At 40.7% G+C, this 21476-nt stretch overlaps 1 non-coding gene across 1 annotated transcript; it reads right to left on the bottom strand.

Moving 5' to 3' along the window:
* Nucleotides 1-4103: 4103 nt before the first annotated feature.
* Nucleotides 4104-4210, bottom strand: LOC145561072 (small nucleolar RNA R71). Its single transcript, XR_014093656.1, has one exon. It is a non-coding gene; the product is annotated as a small nucleolar RNA R71 (small nucleolar RNA).
* Between the last annotated feature and the right edge of the window lie 17266 nt (nt 4211-21476).

The raw sequence follows: 21476 nt of genomic DNA, 5'->3' as shown, positions 1-21476 counted from the left end.
TTAATTAGTTTTGGGTTTTGATTTTATAGTATAAATTTTATATTTTTAGTATCAAAATCATGTTTTTATGTTTTAAACTAATAATTTCAGATTATAATTGTTGTTATAATTTTCAGATTTTATAATTTTAAAACCTAGGGTTTCAATTTATTTAAATTGGGATTTTAGGGTTCTTATGACTAATTAAATTGGGGCTTTTGTTCCTATTGGATTTCTATTGATTAATTAAGCATAAAAACATGTTTTTAATGAAGTTTTAAGAACTTTTAATCAAATTTATATTGCTGGAAATTTTTGTAAGTATTAATTTGTGATAGTTGGTTGTTTGCATTTTATTTCTTTTGCAAGTTTGAATTTATTTTAATTCGATTTTATTCGACACTATTTCTTTTGGGTTTGAATTTATTTGAACACTGAATTTAATCACTTACTACTTTTATTGGGTTTTGAATAAGGGCCTTAATGGTTCCAAGTTGTATGACTTAATTTGGTTTCATTCGTTGGTTTTGAAACTTATTTATAACTGATTTAGTTTTTCCGCTGCTATTTTCTGATAAAGCCTTAACGTTTGAACACGTGGCGGTAGCACGCCAGTAATTCTCTTAAAATTGTTCAGGTTATATACAGGTTTCTCACAGGTTTTTAAGAGAGAATTATTAGGGGCGATTGTGTGGCCGTGTCCACCTTTCTACCTTAATATATATATTTGATGATTATGAATGTGATTTATTGAGCAAGTGAGTTCTTTCGTGTTGATGTCGGCCTGAGAGTGTGTTGCATTTCTAGGCAGAGAAGGAGGATGGCTAACAACGATGCTTTAGCTGATGCTATTAGGCTTCTAGCTGAGAACTTGAACCAAAACCGCAGTGATAATCCCGATCCTGTTGGTGAGATGTTTAAGAAGCTTGCACAAGTCAAACCACCATACTTTGAGGGAGGTAGAGACCCAACTTTTCTGGAGAATTGGATTAGGGAGTTCGATAAGATCTTTACTGCTTGAATTGTCCTGTGAATATGAGAGTGGATCAAGCTGCCATGTATTTGAAGGAAGAGGCAGATATTTGGTGGAGGGATAATGGAAACGTGCTTCGTGCTGAGGCTAATTTTGGTTGGGAGAGTTTCAAAACCAAACTAAGGGAGAAGTTTTATCCACCATTCTTAAGGAAACAAAAGGCTCAAGAGTTTATCAATCTGCAAATGAATAATATGTCGATTACTGAGTACTATAACAAGTTCATGAACTTGTCGAGGTTTGCTCCTGAAGTAGTTCCTACTGAGGAGTTGAAATCTCAAAGATTTGAGCAAGGTTTGACTAAGCAGTTACAAAAGGACTTGGCTGGAAAGACTTTTAAGACTCTTGATAAGGTGTATGGGAGAGCAGCGTGAAAGGAATGGTGTCCTTCGAACAAGTGTACTATTCCGTTAGTGGGTTCAGAATTATTAGAAAGCTAATATATTCAGTGAGGTCAAGTAATATATTCAGAATTATTAATGGTTCCAAGTTGTATGACTTAATTTGGTTTCATTCGTTGGTTTTGAAACTTATTTATAACTGATTTAGTTTTTCCGCTGCTATTTTCTGATAAAGCCTTAACGTTTGAACACGTGGCGGTAGCACGCCAGTAATTCTCTTGAAATTGTTCAGGTTATATACAGGTTTCTCAAAGGTTTTTAAGAGAGAATTATTGGGGTGTTACAGATTTGCCCCCGGTCGTTGGACGACTGGATTGGGCAGAAGATTGTTTCTGGGGAGGAGGGTCCTTCCTGGCGGCCTTGGCAGCCGGAGTCTTCTCCAGATCGTCTCCTTGCCTTTTGAGCAGCTTGGAGAAGGATCGTGGAATTCACTTGGCGGAGTCTTGAGAAGCAAACAAGGGTAAGTATACCCAACCGGCAAGCAAAAAAAAAGTATATATATGCAAACACATAAAGTCAGGCAGTCTTACCCCGCCTTTCTTGGAGTCTTTGGCTTCGACGGCTGCCTTCTTGGCAAGTTGATAAGTCTATTTTATATAGTATTTTACCCCCGTCCCTTGGTCATAATTAGTAGTATTTCTGGCTCTTTAGAGCCACTTTTATTACTAATTGGTGTTTTCTAGTGTTTTCATAGATTTGGTTGACTTTTGCAGGGATTTACACTTTTGAAGTATTTTCCCGAGATATTTTGGAGCAATCACGAGCTTTGGAGAAGCACGACCAGAGTTTATAGCCCAGGGCCGGTTAGAGCCATCGAACCGGTGATTAAGGGCTCGGTATAGGTGATACCAAGGCATTTGGACCGTGTATTCAAGACCGAAAGAGGAAATCCAGATTGGCCCGAAGAGTTGGAGCCCAATCGTAGTCCAAATAGTGGCCCAAATGAGCCGCCCGGCCAAAGAGGCTGGCGCCCGGCCGGGCGAGAGAAGTTAAGGCTGGCGCCCGGTGACGCGCCCGGCCGGGCGCGATATTAGTAGTAATGAGCAAAAAAGGCGCGCCTGATCGGGCGGTGCCTCGCCCGATCGGGCGCGTGTATTTCTTAGGAGACGTTTAACGTCGTTTTAATTTGTTTTAGTTTAGGATTTTTGTACGGAGTATAAATACTCCTCCGTAATACGATTTTAGGATCTCTTCTTCTCCTTTTTACTCTTTCTTTACTCTCTTAATTATTCTCTTAGATTTCGTTTCTCTTATACCTTTGTTCTTAATTCTACTCTTAATTCCAGATTTATTTTGGTAACGATTTCTCTTCTCTTAATCTTAGTTATTTACTTTATTCTTTTTATCATGTCTTGCTTTATTACTTTGATTAGTTTAGATTTTATTATGTGTGAGTAGTTTTATTTCTAGGGTTTATGGGGATCCATAAATAATATGAAGGGGTAATTTATTGTTGTTAATTATCAATGCTATCTTAATTTCCTATTTATTGATTTAATGCTATGTGACTAGATTAGGCCTGATCTTTTATGCATGAGTTTGACAATATTGATTCGAGATTCGACAGATGAGAATTGATGTTTAGGTCTAGTTTCAATAGGCAGGTTAATTTATAAATGGTTAGGTCGAGATTCGAAAGATGAGATTTAATACCGGTAAATTAATTGTGTGATTATAATACGTAGCGAAAGCCATTTATAATCTGATTAATATATGCATTGATGAATGATTATTATATTCTACCCTGGAATATTATTTATTGGTGAACCTATGCCCTAGATCATTTTATATATTGTTTTCTCCTTATTCTCATTCTTTATAGTTTAGTTACATATTCAACTTATATATAGTTTACTTCATAATCTAGATTATTTTAGTTAATTAGGAATAGAAAGACTTGTTTCCTTGTGAAGATCGACCATACTTCCCTATCTAATTTAGTTAGAGGACTTAGGTATTTATTTTTGATTAGGGGATACGACTTTACCCTGTCAAAATTTGGCGCCGTTGCCGGGGAAATGGTTTTATTTTTATTTTTGATTGTTTTTGTAGTCTAGATTATTTCCCTTTTTGTCTCAGAGAGCGTTAGTTCTCTGAGACAAATCTCATATTTGCTTCTAGTTTTTGTTTATGCCCAGGTGTTCAAGATCAGGTTACATCCCATTCGATCCTGAGATCGAACGTTCCTTCCATAGACAGAAAAATCTCTACAAGCAAATCCTGGCGGATTCTGGTGATAATAACAATAATCACCGAAATCCTCCAACTAGTTCTAGTGATTCAGAGACATCATCAGACGCAGAATCAGAGATGACGGCTCCAAAGAAGCTTAGTGATTATTCACAACCAAAGCTTACGGATTTTCCACATCTCACCCCTACTCCGGCTCTTGATGGGGTTCAATTTGAAATTAAACCTCAATTTATAACGATGATAGAGAGGAAGCAATTCAGTGGAGCCAAGGGTGAAGACCCGAATCTTCACATTGCCGACTATTGTCAATATTGCAACACCATCAGGCAAGCCGGGGTCACTTAAGACCAAATCAGGGAGATTCTCTTTCCCTTCTCTTTAACTAGAAAAGCTAAATTGTGGTTAATGGCTTAAATAGAACTACACTTGGTATAACTGACTTGGAAACTCTTGTTTTGAATTTCTATAACAAGTATTATCTTGCAGAGAGAACAACAGTACTACGGAGTGCGATCCAGAACTTTGCCCAAGAAGCCGATGAATCTTTATATGAGGCTTGGGAGAGGTTCAAGGACTTACAAAGAGAATCCCCTCACCATAATTTAGCGCAATGGAAGTTAATCCAAGCCTTTTATAACGGCATCGGAAATTCCTCTAGAATAATTTTAGACTCTGCGGCTAGTGGGAGATTTATGAATCTTAATGTTGATGATGCAGGTCAGGTTATTGAAGACATGGCGATACACAATTCCCAATATGGGAATCCTAGAGGATTTGCTAACAAGGGGAAGCACAGTGTCGACTCTGTATCCTTTTTGCAAGCTCAACTAACCTCTATTTGCCAAAAATTAGATAATCTGAGCACTGCTAATGTAGCTAATGTTTCTGCAATTAATAATAATTCTAATGAGGCCTTCTGTGAAAATTGTGGTATTGTAGGTGTAATCCCCCGTATTTTTAAATATTTTATAAATGAAATTTTATTTTATTTATAATATTTATTTGTACTTTTCCGGAATTTAATTACAAAAGTTTCAAATTATTAATATTGGTCAAAAATTATTTTAGCACAAACTATTTTATGAACCTATGTTCTACAATTCATGATCATACAAACAAAGCCTAGTCCATTTCATTTACCTAATTGGCCCAATAATTTTATGAGGCCCAATCTTCTTACTTACCCTACAACATTCTCTCCTATAAATACCCCATTAATCCCCAAAAATTTCCCACACCAAAAGGTTAGTCTTATTTTCTCTCTCCTTTGTTTATTAATTTGTATAATTATAATTATTGATTTATGGATTTTGATTTTATTGGTTGAAAGTAATTTAATTAGTATCAAGTTGTATTTTGATGACTAAACTTTATAATTTCAGATTTTATAAGTATCATAATTTTCAGATTTTGTAAATTTTATAACCTAGGGTTTTTAATTATTGAAAATCATGATTTTAGAGTTTTTATGAACAATTGATTTAGGGCTTTTATAGTAATGATGTTTTGAAATTTTGGTGATTATAACTAATGATTAGTTTAACTTAATTCCAGATTATTTTGAACATGTAAATTCGTGTTTTAGTTTTTAGATTTTCGTTCGTTAATATTAATCCCGTTTTAATCCCGATCAGATTCTGAACTCATCCGATTTTGATATAAAATAGTGTTTTCCATGTGGAAACAACGTTTTAAGAAAGACTCACTACGTTTGGTAGTGAGCACCACCCTCTCGTGGCCAAATTCAGCCTCTAAATATGATTTTCGGGCAGTTTTTGATTTTAACGAAGTTTTTTTTTACTTAAAATATTATCCTTGAGTTTGATTAATAAAATTAATTATGTTTAAAGTTAATTAAACATAAATATATGTTTTTATTGAAGTTTTAAGTGTTGGAAATAGTTTCTAAGTACTACTTTTAATGTTTTATAAAGAGGGTTTAATCACCCATTAAAAAGGGAGATTTTTAGGGGTTTTTATATAATTTTCAGATTTTTATTAGACTTTGAACTTGCTGTAATTTCATGTATAAGAGTGTATTTTAAGGTTTTCATGAAGAAAACTTAAAGAACTATATATAAGCCTTTAATTTTAACTAAAGGGAAGGTTTTAAAGTGTTGTTTGATTTGGATTTTGAAGGTTTTAAAGTAAGTTAGTATTGCTGTAAATTTGATTGATTGGGTATTGATTGAGATGTTATTATTTGGCTTAGGAGAGGAGTTTATTGAAGGTGATTTCTAGTTAGTAAAGTGGCATACCAATTCGTTTGCTCAAGGTACGTACAAGTTACGAAACCTTTCTTTTAGGTGCATGTTTAAGGACGACGGATCGAGAACTTAGTATCATGTATAGGGATGACTGAGTTAAATTGTTTGGTTATACATTGTGAATTTCGTATAACGTGCACTATTTTATATTGCAAGTATTATTTGTGCTCTAATTATGCAAGGTGCGCTTAGAGGCAAAGGTATATTATTGGTGTAATGATTAATTTATTACTCATTCATGATTATGCAAGCAGGATGAGTAAAGGAAGAATTTAAGTCTTCTAAGACGAGGTTAAGGTTTTGGGGTGCCTTATGCACTCAAGGTGTTTATACACCGAGGTAGTAAAGGAATAAATAATAAATGTTGCTTGCCACTAATAAATCAAGAATTGAAATTGAAAAGTTGTTTTACTTGATTGAATTGATATTGGATTGATTGTATTGTTATCCATATGAGTCATCACCAAGTCTAAACCTGTAAATCACGTAAAGTGCAAGATGGATGAGCAATAAAACTCTGGATTGGTGCAGTTCTGGAGTAATGACAATCAGAGGTTGGGGTACATTGGGGTATTAGCCGTGTACTTTTCTCGAGGCCGTCTGATCTACGAGTCTCTTATTTCAAATATTTTTCAAAACTAGGAGTTAGGTGAGATCTCATACTAACTACGGTCACGGAGTCGCGCCCGTGGTCGTTGGATGTTTATTGATGTTTCCGAAAGGAGGCATGGGGTTTTTCTTTTATTGATGTTCCAAATGGAGCATGGGTTGGACAACCTTGTCTATTGCGTAATCCAATGAATAAAAATAATGATTTACCTATTATTAATTAATGGAGTCTTAGTAATATAAATAGTTGAGTCGTGTGTTGAGTCTATAATTTAATGATGCATGATGATTGATTATTAGTAGCATGTTATGGATTTCTTAATTTATTTTGCAGCTTGTATGTACTCAGCTTTGCTGATTGCGTGCTTTGTGTGTCTTTCTTTGGTCATGGCCTTCGCCTTTCAATGACCCTGTGACGATCCAATTTTTACACTTGTAATATTGGGGAGCAGAATTACCACAGGTTCTTACACATGTAGCATTCATCAGGGTTGTGGGATCTTGAGTAGAGAGTTGATTGTTTGCATTTTATTTCTTTTGCAAGTTTGAATTTATTTTAATTCGATTTTATTTGACACTAATTCTTTTGGGTTTGAATTTATTCGAACACTGGAATTAATCACTTACTACTTTTATTGGGTTTTGAATAAGGGCCTTAATGGTTCCAAATTGTATGACTTAATTTGGTTTCATTCGTTGGTTTTGAAACTTATTTATAACTGATTTAGTTTTTCCGCTGCTATTTTCTGATAAAGCCTTAACGTTTGAACACGTGGCGGTAGCACGCCAGTAATTCTCTTGAATGTTGTTCAGGGTCCTCACAAGTTTAAAGAGAGAATTATTGGGGTGTTACAGTAGGTCATTGGGAGCAAGATTACAGGAGTTCCGTGGAGCAAGTTAATGCCTTCCAAGCTTATAGGCAGAATAACCCATACTCCAACACCTACAATCATGGGTATCGGAATCATCCGTACCTTTCCTACCGGAGCACTAATGTTCAAAATCCACCACCACAAGAACCACAGGCGCCACAGCAGCAGAAATATTATCATCCCAATGCTAGCCAGAAGAACCAACCACAACAAACCCCCTCATCTTCCGACCCTTCTCTGGCGGAAATTAGAGCAATGTTGGTTAATATGCAAAAGCACATGGAGAGTAGAGATGCGACAATTGATCAAATTCTAGCGCACAATAACATTGTAGATAATCAAATTGCGCAACTCTCCGCTACTCTACAAGCCCGCGAACAGGGAGCTCTGCCGGCGCAGCCAACTTGGCCTACGGATCAAGCATTTGCAATTACTCTAAGGAGTGGTTCAAACTATGAAGGGCCCTCTATGCCCAGAGTTGATGAACCTGTTTTATTAAATAATGCTAATCTTAATTCCGTTAAACCAAACAATGTAGTTGATAGCCCTGCAGGGCTAAAAGATAATACTAACATATCTAATTCTACATTGCAGGGTACAACTCCAGAGAAGGTGGCTACTCCAGACAAGAGTAATAATGCTCCAAAGCCAATTATCAAACTTCCATTCCCCAATCGTCAATTGAAGACAAACTTGGATAAGCAGTTTGGTAAGTTCCTGGAGGTAGTAAAAGATTTGAAGGTAACAGTTCCCTTTACTGAATTAATCACACAAATCCCCTCGTATGAAAAATTTATGAAAGAAATATTGACGAGGAAAAGGTCTATTAGTGAGGTAGAGACAGTAGCTTTCACTGCAGAGTGTAGTGCCGTACTTCAAAATAAGTCTCCACCTAAATTAAAAGATCCAGATAGTTTTTCTATCCCTTGTCATATTGGCAGTCTCTTGATTGATAATGCATTATGTGGTTTGGGTGCAAGTGTTAGCGTCATGCCATTATCTGTGTGTTCTAAGTTGAATATGGGTAAATTAAAAGCTACCAATATAACTCTACAAATGGCCGACCGTTCTTTCAAATACCCCTTAGGTGTTTTAGAGGATGTCCCCGTTAGAGTAGGTAAATTTTATATACCTGTAGATTTCGTTGTTCTTGATATGGCTGAGGATATACAAACCCCAATTATTTTGGGTAGACCATTCCTTAACACTGCAGGAGCAGTCATAAATGTAAAAAGTGGTAAGTTAACATTATCAGTAGGGGGATGATAAAGTTGTTTTTAATCTGAATAATGCCCCTAAAAGCTCCATGACTGAGGAGAAATGTTTCAGTGTTAATGTGGTTGTAAATTATTCTAACAAGCCCCAAGCTCTTGAAAAAGATCACTTGGAGGCGGTATCTTGTGTTGCATCCTTTTCAGATGAGATAGACAAATGGCAGAAGGAAGTCGATGCAATAGAAAGAGCACTGTACAATGTTGGTCTTGGTTTCGAGGATGAAAAAGTGGAACCGATCGAGCAAGTTGTGCGAAACGAGCCTACGGTAAGTGTTCCGCAAGATCGGGTTGCAAGCGTTGAACGCAATGACAATTTGAAATAACCTTCGATCGAAGAAGGATTTTTAATGCGTAGCATTGAAGATCCCCCAGTCCAAGTCAAGGAGGATCCACCAGATAAGGTGATTTGCGTCCCACAGGGTATGTCAGGAAGCCGCATCGCAGCCTGAACACCGCTAGACCGGGTGAGAAACCACCCGATCAAGCGTTAGGCCAAGGGTCCTAGATATTGTACTTGGTAAGAAGGTCGTGCGGGACCTAGATAAACCAGCGCTTTGCGGGAGGCAACCCGTATTTTAATGCTTTTTAGTCTAGTTTTTCTTTTCTTTTTCTTATTAGAGGAGAGATGAGGGAATTTAATGAGTTTTATGAGTGTTTATACAGGTTTGAAGGAAAAGAGCTAGCCAAATTTTGGAGAAAAGAGGAAAAACAATATTTCGCCGATTTAGTCTCGGGCCCGACCGGGCGAAGCTCGCTCGATCAGGCGCGAGAGCAAGGATCTGAAAATAAGTAATTTCGCCCGACCGTGCGCGAAATTCGTCGTGTACGGACTAATTTATCCGCCCGATCGGGCAAGCCTCGCCCGACCGGGCGCGAGAAGAGCCAAAAATACGATCGATAGATCGCCCAATCGGGCGAATGGCGCCCGACCGGGCGCGAGAGTTGGAGATATTCGAAGCAATAGATCGCCCGACCGGGCGACTGCCGCCCGACCGGGCGCGAGTATTCAGCGTAAAATGTATTCAGATCGCCCGACCGGGCGAGTTGGGGCCCGACCGGGCGCAAACCTTATACGAGATTTTTTCCTTCCTCTTTCTTCACCATTTCTTATTATTTCTTCCTCCTCCATAACTTTCTCTCTCTAAAACTCAAATTCTCTCTACCTTCTCTCTAAGATTTCTCCTCCATTTCTTACCCAAATTCAAAACTCTTTACATATTTGTGATCCTCTCTTCATCCTCTACACTTTCATATAAAAATTTTTCAGTTTTAATTCAATAAATTTTCAAGCCCGTTTCCTAAACATGGCTTCAAAGAGGGCTAGGTCCATTTTTGGTAGAAGCTCCAGTTCGAGGGAGGAATACGACCCGGACTTGCAACTCTCGTACTGGTCGACAATCCGGATTGTGAGCCGAGAACAAAAGGAACGGCTAGAGCACTTAATCGGCCGTGAGGTAATTCCTTCTCGGTGGTTACACCGCCCTACCCTAGAATCATTTGGTTTGTATGATTTTGTAAAACGATTTTTGAATGACATTGGCATGAGAAAATTTGTTGACATGCACTATCCTACATACCGAGAACTTACTTGTGAATTCCTGTCCACTTTTCATGTTGTTAGTAGTAGAAATGGGCCAAATTTATTTTTCAGGTTAAATAATAGAAATATTAGTTTAACTTTTGTAGAATTTTGTAAAAATTTTGAATTAAATTCTGAATTATCTCAACAGTGGCATGCGGACTATAAAATGGGTGACTTATATTATTCTTTGACTGGTTTGCCTACCCCCGACCCCCAACATGCTAGTACCAAACCTATTCACCACCCAGTCCCAAAAATCTGGCAAAGATTTGCAGGTTTGTGTTTTTTAGGTAGGGCCGAGCCTCATAACGCTCAATCTAACGAACTAGCTGTCATAGGACACTATGTGTACGGGTACGGGAAATTGAACATAGGTAGGTTTATAGTTCACCATTTGAGTAGGCATGCCACAGCCAGCACCACTTCCAAGACCCCTATCCGTTTAGGTGGCCTTATCACTCGAATAGCAATGAAAAAGGCCGGTTTTGTAGTAGACGGACCCCACCAGCTGACCAACTATGGACCAGATACCTATATGACTGCTAGGTATTTTGAGGATGTGGGGTGGGTTAGACCGGATAGCGAGCAGACACCTTTTTGGTGTATTCGGACTGGGAGCGAGCAACCTTTGCCCATTTTCCCCCTACCCAGTCCTGACTTGACCGCCTTTCCCCCTGGGCAACCTTCTTACACTTATGATGTTTTAGTTGCCAACGCTAGAGGGCAGGCACCACCACCACCAGTTCCACCACCCCAACCTCAGCCCGAGGTGGCTTTCTCTCCACCTCGTATGTTCCACTCCGTCCCTCATGTTGACTCTGACCCAGTTTGGAATCTTCAGAGTATAGGTCAGGCCCTAGGACGTATCGAGCATGCCCATACTGACCTTAGGAGGATGGTAGGCTCCCTAGACCAGAGGTTAGGGTACCTAGAGAGGAACCAGGGTAGAGCCCTCCACCCTATGTACGATGATTATGCTCGTCGGGGCAACATTCCCGACGACGCTATTCACCCTGACTGGTTTCAGCCTCCACCCCAGGGATACGATAGGGATCCCACTGCCCGAGGTATTTACACTGACTATTCTTCTTTCTTCGGGTACGGCCAGGACATTCCTTTCGGGGGACCGGCGGGGATTGGGAGTTTTCACGCTGATTATTTTGGTGGTAGCTCTTCTGGTGCAGGTGGTGCAGGTGGCAGTGGAGGTGCGGGTTTCGGCTCGATGGATGAGGATGATCAGGACTAGCTATGCTGGGCTAGTTCCCGAGCCAATGAGGACATTGTCTGATTCTGGCTTGGGGGAGATTTTGGTTTGGTATATTTCTTTTTCTCTTTTCTTTTATTTTTGGTGTGTTTTCTTAGGTTAGATTTCTTGCTTTCTAGGTTAGTTTTATTGCTTTCTTATATATACAAAAATACAAAAAAATTGAAAAATAAAAAAATTCAAAAATACGTTCCAATGAATTATAAATTATGCTTCCCTGTGCCCCTTACTTGAGAAAATTGTTTTGATTCTTGGTATTTGATGATAGGCATTGTGGATTAGTTGATCATGATTTGATGTTTGATTTCCTTGAAACCTTTACATGCGTCAATTTTGTCCAACTACTTGTGAATATAGTGCTTGACTAGTTGATTTGGTAAGGAATGTGTGATAGTTCCATAATTCCTGGTATGTCAATGAATTTGAGTATTGGTTTGCAACTATTAGTAATATTTATATGATTCATTATTATGCACATTGTGGAGGACGAAGGCATTTGTTCTTTTAGGTAGCCTCCAGATATTGTAGATACATTTGTTTCCTTCTTGCTACCCATGTTGTTGCCTTGAATTTTTGTTGTTTTATTAGCCACATTACAAGCCTATTTTGCCCCATTGGTTACTAGTCCCAAGCTTGGCTTGGGGGAGCTATTAGTGAGTGAGGTGAGGGAGTTTGTAGTGTGCTTATTATTTGCACAATTTGGGTGGGTTTTTGAGAAGTTGTTTTGTTGTTATTCATGTTTATTTTGATGAGTTTGAGAGTTATTTTTTCTTAAAAAATAAAGCATGATATTATGAAAAAAAAAGCGAAGTTCAAGAAAAAAATGTGAAAAATAAGTGAACTTCAAAAGAAAAAAAATGTTCAAATGTTCTAGTTGGAGGGTGATCAAAAGAAAAATAATAGAGCTTCAATGAAAAATATTCAAGTTTGGAAAATAAAGTTTGTTTATTCACTCTACAGAGTCTCTACTTCTTCATTATTATATCTTATGAGTGAAATTGTAAGAGTTGGGTTTATTTATTATGATTGGAGTATATTTGGTTGATGTTAGAGTTGGTTATGTAGGAGATGTATGATCACTATTTATTTTGATCATGGGTTTTATTAGGATATGGCTCCTTTAAGCATAGCTTTTCTCTCACTTATTCCCAAATTTATCCTACCCTTTACCCTAGCCTTACATTACAAGCTTTAAAGACCTTCTGACCTTTGTGCATAGAATTGTATGAATGTGAAAGTGTTGCTTATCAATGCAAGTTATGATTTGACATATTTCGAGTCGACTAGTAGGATTGAGCGTTCATTGTTTTATACACACGAGAGTGTGAGTTGGGAGGGCATTGTTCACATAAAGGGGTTGGATGGAGATCGATCGAGTACATATTTTACTCGCCACATAAATAAGAGTTGAGTGTGTTAGCACTAGTCTTGAATTCTATATGCTCTTGTTGTTTGCTCTATTTGACAATTGTTTGGAAAGAAAGGTAATTGGATGGATTTGATTGGTTGACTTTGAAGCATGTTTATTTGATTTACCCTGAATCGTTTGTGCTTGATTTTTACTTTTTGGGGTGAAGTATGTTTATTGATTCATTGATGAGATCTTTGCTTAGGGACAAGCAAAGGTTTGGCTTGGGGGAGTTTGATAAGTCTATTTTATATAGTATTTTACCCCCGTCCCTTGGTCATAATTAGTAGTGTTTCTGGCTCTTTAGAGCCACTTTTATTACTAATTGGTGTTTTCTAGTGTTTTCGTAGATTTGGTTGACTTTTTGCAGGGATTTACACTTTTGAAGTATTTTCCCGAGATATTTTGGAGCAATCACGAGCATTGGAGAAGCACGACCAGAGTTTATAGCCCAGGGCCAGTTAGAGCCATCGAACCGGTGATTAAAAGCTCGGTATAGGTGATACCGGGACATTTGGACCATGTATTCAAGACCGGAAGAGGAAACCCAGATTGGCCCGAAGAGTTGGAGCCCAATCGTAGTCCAAATAGTGGCCCAAATGAGCCGCCCAGCCAAAGAGGCTGGCGCCCGGCCGGGCGAGAGAAGTTAAGGCTTGCGCCCGGTGACGCGCCCGGCCGGGCGCGAGATTATTAGTAATGAGCAAAAAAGGCGCGCCCGATCGGGCGGTGCCTCGCCCGATCGGGTGCGTGTATTTCTTAGGAGACGTTTAACGTCGTTTTAATTTGTTTTAGTTTAGGATTTTATTACGGAGTATAAATACTCCTCCGTAATACGATTTTAGGATCTCTTCTTCTCCTTTTTACTCTTTCTTTACTCTCTTAATTATTCTCTTAGATTTCTTTTCTCTTAAACCTTTGTTCTTAATTCTACTCTTAATTCCAGATTTATTTTGGTAACGATTTCTCTTTTCTTAATCTTAGTTATTTACTTTATTCTTTTTATCATGTCTTGCTTTATTACTTTGATTAGTTTAGATTTAATTATGTGTGAGTATTTTTATTTCTAGGGTTTATGGGGATCCATAAATAATATGAAGGGGTAATTTATTGTTGTTAATTATCAATGCTATCTTAATTTCCTATTGATTGATTTAATGCTCTGTGACTAGATTAGGCCTGATCTTTTATGCATGAGTTTGACAATATTGATTCAAGATTCGACAGATGAGAATTGATGTTTAGGTCTAGTTTCAATAGGCAGGTTAATTTATAAATGGTTAGGTCGAGATTCGAAAGATGAGATTTAATACCGGTAAATTAATTGTGTGATTATAATACGTAGCGAAAGCCCTTTATAATCTGATTAATATATGCATTGATGAATGATTATTATATTCTACCCTGGAATATTATTTATTGGTGAACCTATGCCCTAGATCATTTTATATATTGTTTTCTCCTTATTCTCATTCTTTATAGTTTAGTTACATATTCAACTTATATATAGTTTACTTCATAATCTAGATTATTTTAGTTAATTAGGAATAGAAAGACTTGTTTCCCTGTGGAGATCGACCCTACTTCCCTATCTACTTTAGTTAGAGGACTTAGGTATTTATTTTTGATTAGGGGATACGACTTTACCCTGTCACAAGTGCCGCCTCTTTGCGCAACAGCGCCGCAGACTTAGCCGGAGTCTTCCCCGGGTCGACCATTTTCAAGGCGTCGGCTGTAAGAACAGAATTCATGGTTAGAAGAAACTATGGCAAGTTTGCATTATAAATAAAAACAACAAGCATTCCGGATGCAAAGTATTCTACCCTTGGGAAACATGGTACTCAGACCGCAGGCGGACAAGAAGCACTCGTCCTTGAAGAAGTCCGGATGGGGGATCCAGTTCTTGGGAACTATGATGTGAGTCCCATCCCCCATGGGCTCAGTTGTGGTCTCAAAAAATCCCGGCTCTATTATTTTCTCCCGGGCCTTAGTAGATAGCACCGGGAGAGGGAATTTCCGGCCTAGAAGAGCCGGCTTAGTGTTGTACCGGCGCAGTGTCCGGTTGTGTCTTAAAGTTGGGGAAGAAATCAAGTAAAACTTGTCCTTCCACCCGGACCATTTGGACACTTTGTCCAAAGTCATCAAATATTGGGGCAAGGTAGTCAGAGTATACCATGCCCCATGGCCGCCTAGGGCCTTGCTCAAGTAGTGCATGTGAGCGACGGCGGAAAAGCTGGGGTTTATATTTTGAAACTTGCAGGCGGCGATGTAACTAAGAATGTTCACCCACGAATTGGGGGTGAGCTGCCAAACCCCTACATCGTACCCCTTAAGGATTTTCCTAATCCCGGGGTGGATGGGGAACCGGAGGCCGGCTTCGATAACCGCCTCGTAGCAGACGAAGTAGTGGTCTTTATTGTCAATATCATCGCCCCAGGCCATTACAGCGTCAGCTGGAGGAACGATGATGTCCCAGCCCCTTCCAAAGGGGTGCTTTTCCTTGAAGGCCCTAAATCCGCTCTTGAGGAGGGCGATGTTACCCGGCAGCATCCGGGTCCGTTTAGGGTTGGGGTTGTTAGCGACCTTAGGCGGCTGCTGATAGTCAGCCGCGAAATTGTCTTGGTCAGAGCCGGAAGATTCGGCCCTTGACCCTTCGCCGGCCTCAGCATTGCCGGCTTCATTAGAGGAGGCGGTTCCCTCGCCGCCTACCTCTCGTACCCCGGAGCTCCCGGAAGTAGAAGGAGCCTCTTCGTCAGACCTGCTCTCCTCCAAATCCCTCTGTTCCCCGTCTGGGAAAACCTCATCGGCTGGCACTTCCATAGTGCGCCGGCTCCTAGACCGTCTGGCCATTGTGTCCTGCACAGACATAGAGAGGGAGGAATTCGGAGATGAGCATATCGGTTCCCACAGTCCAGCAAAGGCACCCCCTGTTCTAGATTCAGCCGTTCCGGGGGACCGGCTGAGTGTCCTAGGCAGTGCCGAGTGAGTGGATTGAGAAATCATTTATATTTTCTAAAAAACTAAGTATACAGGCGGAGAAAAAAATGGTAAACAAGTTGAAAGGGAGAGAAGCTAAAATGGTTTAGGCGGTTACCTTGCTTTTACTCTGAAAAATCTGAAAACCGCTACAGCCGGTAAACCGGGTGTTGAACTTCTAGCACACGGAAGCTTGAACTTGTTGTGATGCAGACGGAGGCAGAGAATCTCTCTCTAAAAAGCTCTCTCTTTCTCTCTCTAAAAAGTCAAATGAACGTAAGGTGAGAGAAGAAGGGGGGGGGGGTAACTTTCTATTTATAGAAGGTGAAAGCGGGGGGAAAAACTTTGGTTTGAAATTCAAATTCTTACCCTTTACTGTTCACCTTTAAAAGGTGGACACGTGTCACAGGCCCCACGTGATGTGCACGTGCGACCTGTGAGGGGCAAATGTTTAGGGTAAAAATACCCTAGACACATGGACCAATGAGAGGAGGCCACATGTCGAGTTCAGGATAGCCCATGTGGCTTAATATCCTCTTGACACGTGGCGCCCTTAGATTCGTCAATGAAATGGCGGCCTTCAAGGGCCCAAATCCCAAGAAGCACCGTAAAACGGCGCAGCTCACTAAAATTTAGGTCAAGTGACCTAGATAGGGGCACGTACTCCAATGACCCTATAAATAGGGAGATATTTGCCCATTTTTGGGGACACATTTCAATCATTTATTACACCTACATTCTCTCACATCAGAGAAAGACTTGAGCTTGGAATCCAAGCAGATCCCCACCTAAATTTCCGTACTCTTTATTCCCTTTCGAGTTTCTAACTTGATCGTCGGAGGCGGAGCTCCTTCCACCCGGAGTCTCCGTTGTTTTGCAGGTACAGCTCAGCCGGATCAGACTTCGTGACGTAACTCTCCCGAGGGACAAAAACACCCAAAACAGTACTCATCACTGGGTTTGGTTTTGGGGAGACACAAATGGGTGTCTACAGAAGCCCCCACTTTGACTGAGTTTGGAGAAACGCAAGTTTCGAAAACAAAAGTCAAAGTATCGATAGGGACGGAAAATGATTCAGAACGTTCTGCGATCCTAAATCACTCTTGTAACGCCGATACCTGCAAAACTAGCGTTAGTTAAACAGATAAAAGAGTTAAGAAACGCGTATCTTGCACCGTCGAGCACACGTCTCTGGAAGTAACCGATTGTTTTGATGACCTCCTAGCAAGATCCTAGGCATGATACTAACAAGATTAATAACAAACCCTAGCATGTCACTAAACAATAAAAATCAAATCTTTAACCCTAACATGATACTAACAATCATAAATATTAGGAAGAGAATAAAAGACATCATACTTTTAATCATACTTAATATTAAAGTTACCCTAGACATGATACTAGGAATCAAAACAACAATCTAAGCATGATATCTACATCATAATATCAATTAATCAATTAAAGTACTTAATTGGATGCCTCGTACCTCTTCCTAATAACAAAATACACACGTTAGTAACTTCAAGGAAAATAATAAACAAAGAAATTAAATTAAATAATTGAAAGAGAGATTTGGGACCAAACCCTCAGAAATTAAAACCTTTCACGTCTAGGGCGAAGGCAACTTCGAATATGGCTAGGTGTTTCTAGATCTTGTGAATGCGGAATTTTGTATTAAAGAGCAAGGTTTTGAAAAGGATGAATGTTGATGAAAGTTGATGAATGAAGAGATGAATGAAAAGGATTATTGAAAGAGATGAATGCTAATTGATGAATAATTTGTGAATGAAGAGAGTTGATGAAAACTTAAGAATAAAGAGAATTGGTGAACGATAGATGTAGATGATGAATGAAAACAGAGTTTTTGATACGATATTTATAGAGAATATCATCCAAAAAAGATAATTTATCAAAACAGAGTCTGAAGATCGAAAACCACCTTGGCGTCAGCCCTGGCTCATTGGCGCCAGGACCAGTGGCTAGCGCCAGGCGCCAATGTTGGCGTCTGGCGCCAATCCTGGTTCCAGGCGCCAAGGCCTGGGGTTGGACGCCAAATTGGATTTCAACGCATTTTCGAAAATCTGATAAATTTCCCGTACGGGAAGATAAAATAATATAATTTCAGTCGAAAATGCTATTTGATCCAATTAAAACTCTGAAGAGTCCTAATTGAATTAGGAATGAAAAGAACCTTCTAGAATGTTCTAGAAGACTAAAACCATTCCTAATTGCATTAGGAATGATAAATCATATTAGGCCCTCCCCTAGATCATTGGGCCGTACATAAAGCTCAAACCGGGCCCAGTTTAGTAAATTGGCCATAACTTCCTCAATATTCATCGGAATTGGGCTTATAATATATCGTTGGAAAGGTCTTTGCAAGCCCCATCCAACTACACCACTATTGGACCCATATCATGGACCAACCAAACTGGATAGGCTGTTTTCTTAAAAATAAAGTTTTCAAAAACAGGGAGAAGAGAAAAGAACTAAAACTTTCCGCAACACTTGACCTTTCCACACTTTCGTTTCATTCGATTATGATTCGACGTGAAAGGCACTCATCATTGGGTTTGGTTTTGGGGAGACACAAATGGGTGTCTACAATACCCTAGACACGTGGACCAATGAGAGGAGGCCACGTGTCGAGTTCAGGATAGCCCATGTGGCTTAATATCCTCTTGACACGTGGCACCCTTAGATTCGTCAATGAAATGGCGGCATTGAAGGGCCCAAATCCCAAGAAGCGCCGTAAAACGGCGTAGCCCACTGAAATTTAGGTCAAGTGACCTAGATAGGGGCACGTACTCCAATGACCCTATAAATAGGGAGATAGTCAGAGAACGGCAACCCACTCCTCATCCAAAGGAGAAGGCAGCCGGGACCATTGATTGGTAAAAAATTCTTCTTCCTAAGAGGAATACCAACAACACCCGCCGGACTCAGCAGCCGGTGGGAAGTAAAAAATCAACTCTTGATGCCCGGGAGATTATCAACCGGAAGAGAAATCAACAGTTGTCTGAATCGGCTTTTACGTCGAATTTTCCAGACAGCTTTAACAATACTTCTGCAGGGAATGCACCTTCCTTGCATGAGAGTCAGACAGTCGGTAATACCGTCAACTCTGGCCCTCAGATGATCGGGACTGCACCATACGTACCTTCTCAGGTCTACGGTCAGTACCCACCTTACTATATGCAGCCGGCTCTCTTCGGAGGTCAGGCGGCATACCACAATGTCCAGCCACTAGACTGGCAGCTTCGTCTGCTCCGCCTGGGAGAACAACCTTCTACGTTCACCCGGGAGATAACCGAGGCGGCCCAGCCGGCCAAGGTTAAGAATGTATTGGTTGGTACCTATGATGGTACCACCAATCCGGAAGATCACCTCATGGCTTACACCAACCTCATGTACTTGCAAGGGTTGGATGATGCCACTTGATGTCGTTGCTTCCCGGCTACATTGAAGGGCATTGCCCAACAATGGTTTGGCAATTTGCCAGCCGGGTCCATTGATAGTTTTAGGAAGCTTGCCTTCCTGTTTGCTTCCAACTTCTCAATGAACATCCCTGCTAAGAAAACAAGCTTGGACTAGAGCACCATTAAGCAGGGGGAGAGAGAAGGGATGCGCTCCTATGTCAGGCGGTTCAATCTGATTAGAATTCAGATTCAAGGACTGTCTGATGAGGTAGCTTTTACAGACTTTTTCAAAGGTTTGAGAGACGGGTCGACTTTTAAGTTCGACCTAGTCAGAAAAGGGGCTTTCACTTTACAGGCGGCCCTGAGGGAGGCGGAAAGCTATATTCAAGCAACCGACCTCTGCACGCCTGGTAATCAGTCAGACTCCAAAAAGTCTGACAAACAGAAAGACAGCCGGCCTACTCAACCGGCCAAAACGAAAGAAGAGAGCAAGAGGAGAAAAGAAATCTGGGCGGTTAGTGATTCTGACTAGCCGTCCCAGAAGAAGAAGAAAGAATTTAAACCGTACGTCCCTAAGTACGAGTTTAACAAGGACTACAACTCCATCCTCATGGAAATTAAGGACCGGTTGTCCCTAGAGAAGCTGAATCCAATGAAAAGTTCCATTCAATCAAGGAACAAAAATAAAATTTTCCAATACCATGAGGAAGTTGGCCATGACACCAACAACTGCTTCAGCCTTCAACGGGCATTGGACCGTCTGGCTGACAAGGGGATGCTGAAGTCCTACATTTCTAAGTCCCCAGCCGGGCCAAAGAAGAAGAACAAGGGTCAGTCCTCTAAGACTACCCCCCCAGCCTGCTAGTAGCTCGGATACCGACAAGGAGCCGGTCTACACAATAGCAGGCGGGTTCTCATGTGGTGGCCCTACCATCCGGGGCACCAAGAGCCATCTTCGAAAGATGGACAAAGTTGATGATGGGCAGGCGTCTGCAAGCTCCTCCTTCCCAGACGTTCTGATCACTGAGAAGGACAGGGGCAGTGTTCGCCGTCCGCATGATGACCCGGTCGTCATTGAATGTAAGGTTGCCAACCAGCTGGTTTGACGGATCCTTATTGATACCGGCAGCTCATCAGACATCATCAACCTCCGGTGCCTGCAAAAGCTGAAATAAAATGACAGCAGCTTGCATCCGGTTACCCACCCCTTAGTTGGCTTTGGGGGTGGAATGGTTTACCCAGTCGGAAGGGTTGATTTACCAATCCGGCTGGGTGAGAAAGGAAAAGGGCGACACTTGGTCGTCAAGTTCTTGGTCGTTGAGGAGCTGACCGCCTACAACATTATTTTGGGCCGGCCAACCCTCAGCGAAGCCAAGGCTGTAATCATACCTTCCCTCATGCTCATCAAGTATGAGAGGGATGACGGCTCCGTTGGTTCCTTGAATGGGGATCAGAAGACGGCCCGGGAGTGCTATCTCTCAGCCGTCAAAGATACTGTGGCCCCAGAAGGCCAGGAACCAATATACCTTGACAATGTCAAGGATGTCGACCAAGTACCAGCCCCACCAGCAGCTGGTAAGAAAAGAAAGGCACCTCTGCTGGTGGAGGTGAAGAAAGAGAAAAAATAGCAATCACTGACCGGTGAACGGTCAGATGAGCTCCGTCCCCAACCGGCTGGTGAACATATTGATATACCTCTGGACGACAGCCGTCCGGAGCGTACCGTGAAGGTTGGGACGGTTGCTTTTGCTAAGTTGGGTGCAGACTTCCACCTTCTGCTGAAAGAATTCAAAGACATTTTTGCCTTTGAAGTGGAAGAGATGACAGGCGTCAGCCCAGATCTTGTTGTCCACAAAATCACCGTGGATCCTAAAAAGAAGCCCATCCAGCAAAAGAAAAGAAATCATGGCGAGGAAAGAAGTCAGGCGGCAGCTGCCAAAGTTAAAAAGCTGATGGATGTTGTGTTCATTCGGCCATGTAATTTCCCCGACTGGGTGGCGAATGTTGTGCTTGTAAAGAAGTCGAATGGTACCTGGCGTATGTGTATTGACTACACAGATCTCTACAAGGCATGTCCCAAGGACAGTTATCCGCTTCCTAAGATTGACAGTTTGGTCGATTCGACAGCCGGGCATGCCTTGATGAGTTTTATGGATGCCTATTCCGGCTTCCATCAGATACCCCTATGGAAGAAAGATCAAG

The sequence above is a fragment of the Chenopodium album genome, chromosome 9 (genome assembly GCF_948465745.1).
Source record: "Chenopodium album chromosome 9, dcCheAlbu1.1, whole genome shotgun sequence".
NCBI classification, from domain to species: Eukaryota; Viridiplantae; Streptophyta; class Magnoliopsida; order Caryophyllales; family Amaranthaceae; genus Chenopodium; species Chenopodium album.
The sequence above is the reverse complement of the archived record's forward strand: the minus strand, read 5'-3'. Positions and strand labels throughout refer to the sequence as shown.